Below are 9,002 nucleotides of genomic sequence, written 5' to 3'. Positions count from 1 at the left end.
AAGCCTCCGTGCGCGCTTGAATCTCTCTAATTTTACATTCGTGATCTCCTCGGGAGGTATAAGTAGGGGGAAGCAATATATTCGATACCTCATCCAGAAACGCATCCTCTCGAAACCTGGCGAGCAAGCTACACCGCGATGCAGAGCGCCTCTCTTGCAGAGTCTGCCACTCGAGTTTGCTAAACATCTCCGTAACGCTATCACGGTTACCAAATAACCCTGTGACGAAACGCGCCGCTCTTCTTTGGATCTTCTCTATCTCCTCTGTCCACCCGATCTGGTACGGATCCCACACTGTTGAGCAATACTCAAGTATAGGTCGAGCGAGTGTTTTGTAAGCCACCTCCTTTGTTGATGGACTACACTTTCTAAGGACTCTCCCAATGAATCTCAACCTAGCACCCGCCTTACCAACATTTAACTTTATATGATCATTCCACTTCAAATCGTTCCGCACGCATACTCCCAGATATTTTACACAAGTAACTGCTACCAGTGTTTGTTCCGCTATCATATAATCATACAATAAAGGATCCTTCTTTCTATGTATTCGCAATACATTACATTTGTCTATGTTAAGGGTCAGTTGCCACTCCCTGCACCAAGTGCCTATGCGCTGCAGATCTTCCTGCATTTCGCTACAATTTTCTAATGCTGCAACTTCTCTGTATACTACAGCATCATCCGCGAAAAGCCGCATGGAACTTCCGACACTATCTACTAGGTCATTTATATATATTGTGAAAAGAAATGGTCCCATAACACTTCCCTGTGGCACGCCAGAGGTTACTTTAACGTCTGTAGACGTCTCTCCATTGATAACAACATGCTGTGTTCTGTTTGCTAAAAACTCTCCAATCCAGCCACACAGCTGGTCTGATATTCCGTAGGCTCTTACTCTGTTTATCAGGCGACAGTGCGGAACTGTATCGAACGCCTTCCGGAAGTCAAGGAAAATAGCATCTACCTGGGAGCCCGTATCTAATATTTTCTGGGTCTCATGAACAAATAAAGCGAGTTGGGTCTCACACGATCGCTGTTTCCGGAATCCACGTTGATTCCTACAGAGTAGATTCTGGATTTCCAAAAACGACATGATACTCGAGCAAAAAACATGTTCTAAAATTCTACAACAGATCGACGTCAGAGATATAGGTCTATAGTTTTGCGCATCTGCTCGACGACCCTTCTGGAAGTCTGGGACTACCTGTGCTCTTTTCCAATCATTTGGAACATTCCGTTCCTCTAGAGACTTGCGGTACACGGCCGTCAGAGGGGGGGGGGGGGGGGCAAGTTCTTTCGCGTACTCTGTGTAGAAACGAATTGGTATCCCGTCAGGTCCAGTGGACTTTCCTCTGTTGAGTGATTCCAGTTGCTTTTCTATTCGTTGGACACTTATTTCGATGTCAGCCACTTTTTCGTTTGTGCGAGGATTTAGAGAAGGAACTGCAGTGCGGTCTTCCTCTGTGAAACAGCTTTGGAAAAAGGTGTTTAGTATTTCAGCTTTACGCGTGTTATCCATCCTCTGTTTCAATGCCATCATCATCCCGGAGTGTCTGGATATGCTGTTTCGAGCCACTTACTGATTTAACGTAAGACCATAACTTCCTAGGATTTTCTGTTAAGTCGGTACATAGAATTTTACTTCTTGATGTTTGCCATAAACTTACAGAAATAGCCGTCTTTGAAGTTTTCCGAAAGACTATTACATGCAGTTGGCATACGTATGCACAACAGAAGTATAGCGGTATCGGTAGCGTAGTAGGCGGATCAATCACTGTAGATCGTGGTTCGCTGATTCAAGCCTCCCAGGAGTAATTTTCTTCTCGTTCAATTTGAAATACCTACATGTAGTAGTTGTAAAATTCGTCATCGTTTTTATTAATAATGCACGCGTCCTTGTTTCTAATTACATATCGAACCGGAGATTCCTGTTTTCTTTTCAAATATAAATTCTTCGCTATCGATATTTTGTGAAAGTCTGTTAATAATGGTTGCTTAAATTAAGAAAACATAACAATTTAATTTTTTAAGGCAAAAATGAAAAACCAAATGCTCTTTATTTGGACTGTGTCCATTGTTTTATACCACATTCGTAGACAAGTGCCGCAGGAACATGAAAAACAATCATTTTCACAGCATCGCGCACGCCATAGAAATGCTGCATTTTTACATTTGCCACTGTACCATTACAATATCTACATCTACATACATACTCCGCAATCCACCATACGGTGCGTGACGGAGGGTACCTCGTACCACAACTAGCATCTTCTCTGCCTGTTCCAGTCCCAAACAGAACGAGGGAAAAATGACTGCCTATATGCCTCTGTACGAGCCCTAATCTCTCTTATCTTATCTTTGTGGTCTTTCCGCGAAATGAAAGTTGGCGGCAGTAAAATTCTACTGCAGTCAGCCTCAAATGCTGGTTCTTTAAATTTCCTCAGTAGCGATTCACTAAAAAAAACGCCTCCTTTCCTCCAGAGACTCCCACCCGAGTTCCTGAAGCATTTCCATAACACTCGTGTGATGATCAAACCTACCAGTAACAAATCTAGCAGCCCGCCTCTGAATTGCTTCTATGTCCTCCCTCAATCCGACCTGATAGGGATCCCAAACGCTCGAGCCGTACTCAAGAATAGGTTGTATTAGTGTTTTTTTATAAGCGGTCTCCTTTACAGATGAACCACATCTTCCCAAAATTCTACCAATAAACCCAAGACGACTATCCGCCTTCTCCACAACTGCTATTATATGCTTGTTACACTTCATATCGCTCTGCAATGTTACGCCCAAATATTTAATCGACGTGACTGTGTCAAGCGCTGCACTACTAATGGAGTATTCAAACATTACGGGATTCTTTTTCCTATTCATCTGCATTGATTTACATTTATCTATATTTAGGGTTAACTGCCATTCTTTACACTAATCACAAATCCTGTCCAAGTCATCCTGTATCCTCCTACAGTCACTCAACAGCGACACCTTCCCGTGCACCACAGCATCATCAGCAAAAATGAACCAACAGAACTGATGTGGAGCCAAGTTAACGGATGTGGCCTGAGATATAACAAGACTGTGAAACTGCCAGAGGTGCTGGAAATAACGTACGCAGCTTTTCATTGTCACAGCCGAACACTGGCGGGATATAGAACGGCACGTCATAAAAGAAGAGGAGGAAATCGGCACATGGTTGGCTTCGTGGATTCTGTTGTTGATCGACTCGTTATCAAGCAGGTGACAGTTCCAAAACTGAAATGTATTTCTCGGTTTCGGATAAGGAAGGACCCAAGAGATTACCAGACGACTGACTGAAATTAATAAATTAATACACTACTAGCCATTAAACATGCTACACCAAGAAGAAATGCAGATGTTAAACGGGTATTCATTGGACAAATATATTATACTAGAACTGACATGTGATTACATTTCCACGTAATTTGGGTGCATAGATCTTGAGAAGTCAGTACCCAGAACAACCACCTCTGGCCGTAATAACGGCCTTGGTAGGCCTGGGCATTGAGTCAGAACTTGGATGGCGTGTACAGGCACAGCTGCCCATGCAGCTTCAATACGATAGCAAAGTTCACCAAGAGTAGTGACTGCCGTATTGTGACGAGCCAGTTGCTCGGCCACCATTGACCAGACGTTTTCAATTGGTGAGAGATCTGGAGAATGTGCTGGCCAGGGCAGCAGTCTAATATTTTCTCTAGCCACAAAGGCCCGTACAGGACCTGCAACATGCGGTCGTGCATTATCCTGCTGAAATGCAGTGTTTCGCAGGGATCGAATGAAGGATAGAGCGACGGGTCGTAACACATCTGAAATGTAACGTCCACTGTTGAAAATGGGATATGGGAATTATGTCAACTATAGGTGTCAAAATTGTTGCCTTTAGGAGTAGGTCCATTTTAATCAATTTTAGGTGCACTTCAAAGGTTCAGTTCCCACTATTTTTACGAAAGTTTAAACTATCAGTTTAAAAAAAAATGATATTTTAGATGAAAGGTGAGACTTTGAAGTTTCAGAAAATATATTTGGAGCCTAGGTTTAAAAATGACAGACACTGTAAATACAAATTATAGATATACATTGTAAATAATAACTGACCTATCACAACACTTCTCCGCGAAGTGCTTCGAGCAAAGGCGCGTATGTGCAAATGGCTTAAAGTTTTTCCGTTTCAGGGCCTGTATCCAAAGCTGCCTTCGGTTTTCAACCTTAGGGAGCCTATAAGTAGGAACGAGAAACGATTATACTTACTTCTGTAACCAAATTATCACAGATACTTTCCAAAATGTAATATAAGTCTGACTGTACAGGCATCATGTTCAATACTTTAATTTACGTGATACTCTACTTCAATTGTAAAAAACATATAAAAGTCACTTCAGCAGATTTCAATAAACGCATCTGCACTATCATAGAAACACACGTGAAATGTAATGCCATTTCCCCCGACAAAACGCTGAGTTCAGCCATAAGCGCAACACGAAACGAGACGGGGGCAGGAGGAGAGGGACAAGGGAGGGGAGGCCCAGGGGAGGAGGGGGGAGAAATGGAGGAGGGAGAGAAAAGGGAGAGAAGGGAGGGAGGGTGCCCAGAGGTGCAAGCACAAGAGGAGGGCGGGAGGATCAAAGTTGGTAGGAGGGGTAGATGGAGGGGAGGAGGGCATTATCAGGGAGGGGGAGCTGGCGGAAGCCACCTTGGGAGAGGGTAAGGAGGGTGGAGAGATGGAGACTGGGTGGGACGTGCGAATACAGGCGCGGCAGCGGGCGGGGGTGGGAGAGGATCGGGGAGACGAGCGGGTGAGGTGGATCGAGTTTGCGGGAGGTGTACAGGATCCGTATCATTTCAAGGAAAAGGAGGAGGTGAGGGAAGGGGATGAGATCGTACAGGATCCGCATGGGGGAGGGGAGACGGATGCGATAGGCGAGGCGGAGAGCATGACGTTCAAGGATTTGGAGGGATTTATAAAAGGTAGGGGGGCGGAGATCCAAGCCGGATGGGCATAACAAAGGATAGGGTGGATGAGGGATTGATAGGTGTGGAGGATGGTGGAGGGGTCCAGACCCCACGTACGGCCGGAGAGGAGCTTGAGGAGACTGAGTCGGGAGCATGCCTTGGCTCGGATTGTCCGGAGGTGGGGAGTCCAGGAGAGGCGACGGTCGAGGGTGACGCCAAGGTACTTAAGGGTGGTAGTGAGGGCGATAGGACGGCCATAGATGGTGAGATAGAAATCAAGGAGGCGGAAGGAAGGGGTGGTTTTGCCTACAATGATCACCTGGGTTTTGGAGGGATTGACCTTGAGCAACCACTGGTTGCACGAAGCGGTGAACCGGTCAAGATGGGATTGGAGAAGGTTTTGGGAGCGCTGTAGGGTGGGGGCAAGAGCAAGGAAGGTGGTGTCATCGGCAAACTGGAGAAGGTGGACGGGGGTTGACGGCGGCGGCATGTCCGCCGTGTACAAAAGGTACAGAAGGGGGGAGAGGAGAGGACGGAGCCTTGGGGCACACCGGCGGAGGGGGAAAAGGTGTAGGAATCTGTGTTATGGATGGTGACATAGGAAGGGCGGCGGGAGAGAAAGGAGCCGATCAGACGGACATAGTTAATGGGAAGGGCGAAGGTTTGGAGTTTGAAGAGGAGACCGGAATGCCATACGCGGTCATAAGCACGTTCGAGGTCCAGGGAGAGGAAGATTGCGGAGCGACGGGAATTAAGCTGTTCGGAAAGGAGATGAGTGAGGTGAAGGAGAAGGTCATCGGAAGAGAAGGACGGCCGAAAGCCACACTGGGTAACGGGAAGGAGGCGGTGCTGGCGGAGATACTGGTGGATGCGTCGGGTGAGGATAGATTCCAGGAGCTTGCTGAAGACCGAGGTAAGGCTGATGGGATGGTAGGAGGAGATGGCGGACGGCGGTTTGCCAGGTTTAAGGAACGTGAGGATACGGGACGTTTTCCACAGGTCGGGGTAGTAACCGGTGGACAGGACTGCATTGTAGAGCCTGGCCAGGGTGGAGAGGAAAGAGACAGGAGCTTCACGAAGGTGACGGTAGGTGACACGATTGTGACCAGGAGCAGTGTTGCGTTTTGTGCGGAGTGTATCAGTGAGATCCTGTGTAGTGATGGGGGCATTGAGTTCCGTGTGTGCAATGTTGTCCAAGTACTGGAAACCAGGAGCGAGGGGAGGGACAGAGGTGTCAATTCGATTGCGTATATCCGGGAAGAGGTAGTAATCGAACTGGGGATCATCGGGGATGGAAAAAACATCGGAGAGGTAGGAGGCAAAATGATTGGCCTTACTAAGGGTGTCAGGGAAAGGGTGATCCTCATGGAGAAGAGGATAATAAGGGGTGGGTTTAGTTCCGGTAAGGCGACGGAAGGCCGACCAGAACTTGGACGAGTTGATTGGTAGGGTAGCATTTAAACGGGTGCATGTCTGTCGCCAGTCCCGGCGTTTCTTAGCCGCGAGCAAATTTAGACAAGGGTGTCAAGACGGGAGAAGGTGAAATGGGCCTGGTTGTTGGAGTAGGTGGCGTACATTTTGAGTTGGAAAATGGAACGGGCGGCGAGGGAGGTCTGTTGGAGGGTGTGGGGGCGCTGAAAAGGGTGAACATTCTGAAGGACGATGGTGAGGAACCTGATGATGTCCTCAGCGGTGGGGGTGGGGACAAAGGGAATTGCCAGGAGGGGTGGGGGCGTCCAGGGGACGGACAGGGACGGTGAGTTCAGGAGTGGTCGGAGGTGGTCGGGCTTTACACTTTTGGGAGTAGGTGGGATGGGGGAGATTTCAAGTACTGCAGGAGGGAGGGGATTGAAGGTTAGGGCACTGCCGGAGGAAGTGCGCTTACCTACAATGCGGGCAGGTGGAGGCCTCGCGGCACTCGGCTGTTGGGTGTGCGTTATAGCGCAGACACCTCTGGCAGCGCAGGGATTGAGGAGGGGAACGGGAGGGGTCGACCTTGTGGCGCTGGTTGAAGAGGAGGGCACCCTCCTTCAGGAGATGGTCAATGGAGGGGGCGTCCTCGGAGAAAACCCGCATAAGGCGAGTGGGGCCGGCCGAGTTGAAAATGTGGCGGACCGCCCGCACCTGCAGCGTGGGATGCACATTGAGCTCTGCCAACACCTCCTCCTCCGTGATCGACGGACTGAGCCGAGTGATCACGGCGGTGAGGGTCGGTGGGTGACGCGGGGGTTGGGGTTGGCGGGTAGGAGACGGAGAAGGAGCAGGGGTGAAGGAGGTGTTGGGGCCAAAACGGGTGATGGGGAGGCGGGAAAGGATGTCAGTATGGAGGGTTGGGCTGAGGGAGGAGATGAGAACAGAATCCTGTCTGGGAGTGAGGAGAGAGATGGGGGCACCAGGGAAGTGTTGGCGGAGGAGGAGGGAGAGATTCCGGGCCTCGAGAAGGGAAGGATCGGGATGGGAGAGAAGGTATTTGTATAAAGAGGGGGGGAGGAGGAGGAGGAGGAGGAGGAGGCAGAGGGAGCAGGGCCAGGTGGGGAGATATCCATGGCACCCTGGGGGGGGGGAAGGAGGACGGGGCGGGGCCTTTTTGGGAGCGGAGGAGGTGGTGGTGCCACTAGGGCGTTTTACAGCGGGTGGTGATATGAGGGACAGGAGCGATAGGGAGGTGGTGGGAAGGGACAGGTCCCAGCGTGGACGCAGCAGTCAGCGCCGGAGATGGTGACGGTGAAGGCGACGGCGACGGTGGCGACGGTGATGGCGAAGGCGATGGGGAGAGCTGAGCATGGACAGTGGCCCAACGGGCCACCACCCCAGCTGGAGCGACAGTGACAGGCTGGGGGAGTGGGGGGAAAGGATCAGATCGAGAGGAGCGGGAGGAAGAAGCTGGAGAGGGGGCGACAGCGAGGGCGAAGGGAGAGTGAGAAGAGGTGGGATGGAAGGAGGGGGGTGTGACAGGGCACACCATGTTGTGCTGGTGGCGGCGGAATAAGTATAAACTATGGCTGTGGTGGTAGCGGTGGCGGTGGTGGTGGGGGTGCGGGCGGACATGACGACAGGGAGAAACAAAAACGCACAGGATGAATAAGAAAGGACACAAACTGGGGACAGACGAAGACGAAGACGGACGAAGACCAGGGACGGCGACGGCGACGGCGACAGCGACGGCGGGTGGCAGGAGTGCAGCAGCTGCTGCTGCTGCTGCTGCCGCGGACGGGGCCGGGGCTGCTGCTGCTGCTGGCTGGCTGGCTGGCTGGCTGGCAGGACCGCTGCTGCTGCTGCTGCAGGAGGACTGGCTGGCTGCTGCCGGCTGGACCGCCGCTGCAGACCGGGACCGGGACTGCTGCTGCTGCTGCTGCTGCTGCTGCCGCTGCTGCTGGACTGCTGGACGGCTGGATGGCTGGACGGCTGGCTGGCACCTGCAATACACCTAACGCTTCGATTAGAACCGAATGGTCAATCGAAGGGCGATATCCTTCCGGATTACCGCCGAAGATGCGACGACGTCAGGGCCAGTCTATTATATTTATGGTCGAAGCCTGATATACACCACTACCACCACTTGGTCGGTGAGAGGTCTATCCGGGAACTAAGTAACCCTATTCGTTGTACAATAGGAACCATTTAAAACGAACAAACACGCAACGCCACGTCAACTTTTAACAATTAATGTAATAATCATCGATGCTGTCGATTCTTCGCAATAGCGGCCGGCTGCTGCGCGTCGCTCAGGCGCCATCTCTGGACCCAGCGAGGGTGACGTACATCGCTGCAGTCGCGCATGCTCGCCACCTGCTATTCCGTAGACGCTCTCATATCATCTAGAACACAATTTCATTTTGGTTTTACCACATCATGCACGTATATTATCGTGACCACCAGGCGTTATCATTGATTTATCACGCAGGACGCTCAGTAGCAGTAAGGGCGAACGTACCCCGTGTGTTTTGACACAGCACAGCTGCTCGATTAGTGAATGATTTAAACGAAATCCAGTTAGATTCAAGCAAGCGCGGAAGAATACTCGGCGTAAT

This window comes from Schistocerca nitens, unplaced genomic scaffold (assembly GCF_023898315.1).
Source record: "Schistocerca nitens isolate TAMUIC-IGC-003100 unplaced genomic scaffold, iqSchNite1.1 HiC_scaffold_340, whole genome shotgun sequence".
NCBI classification, from domain to species: domain Eukaryota; kingdom Metazoa; phylum Arthropoda; class Insecta; order Orthoptera; family Acrididae; genus Schistocerca; species Schistocerca nitens.
This window is presented reverse-complemented; position numbering follows the sequence as displayed.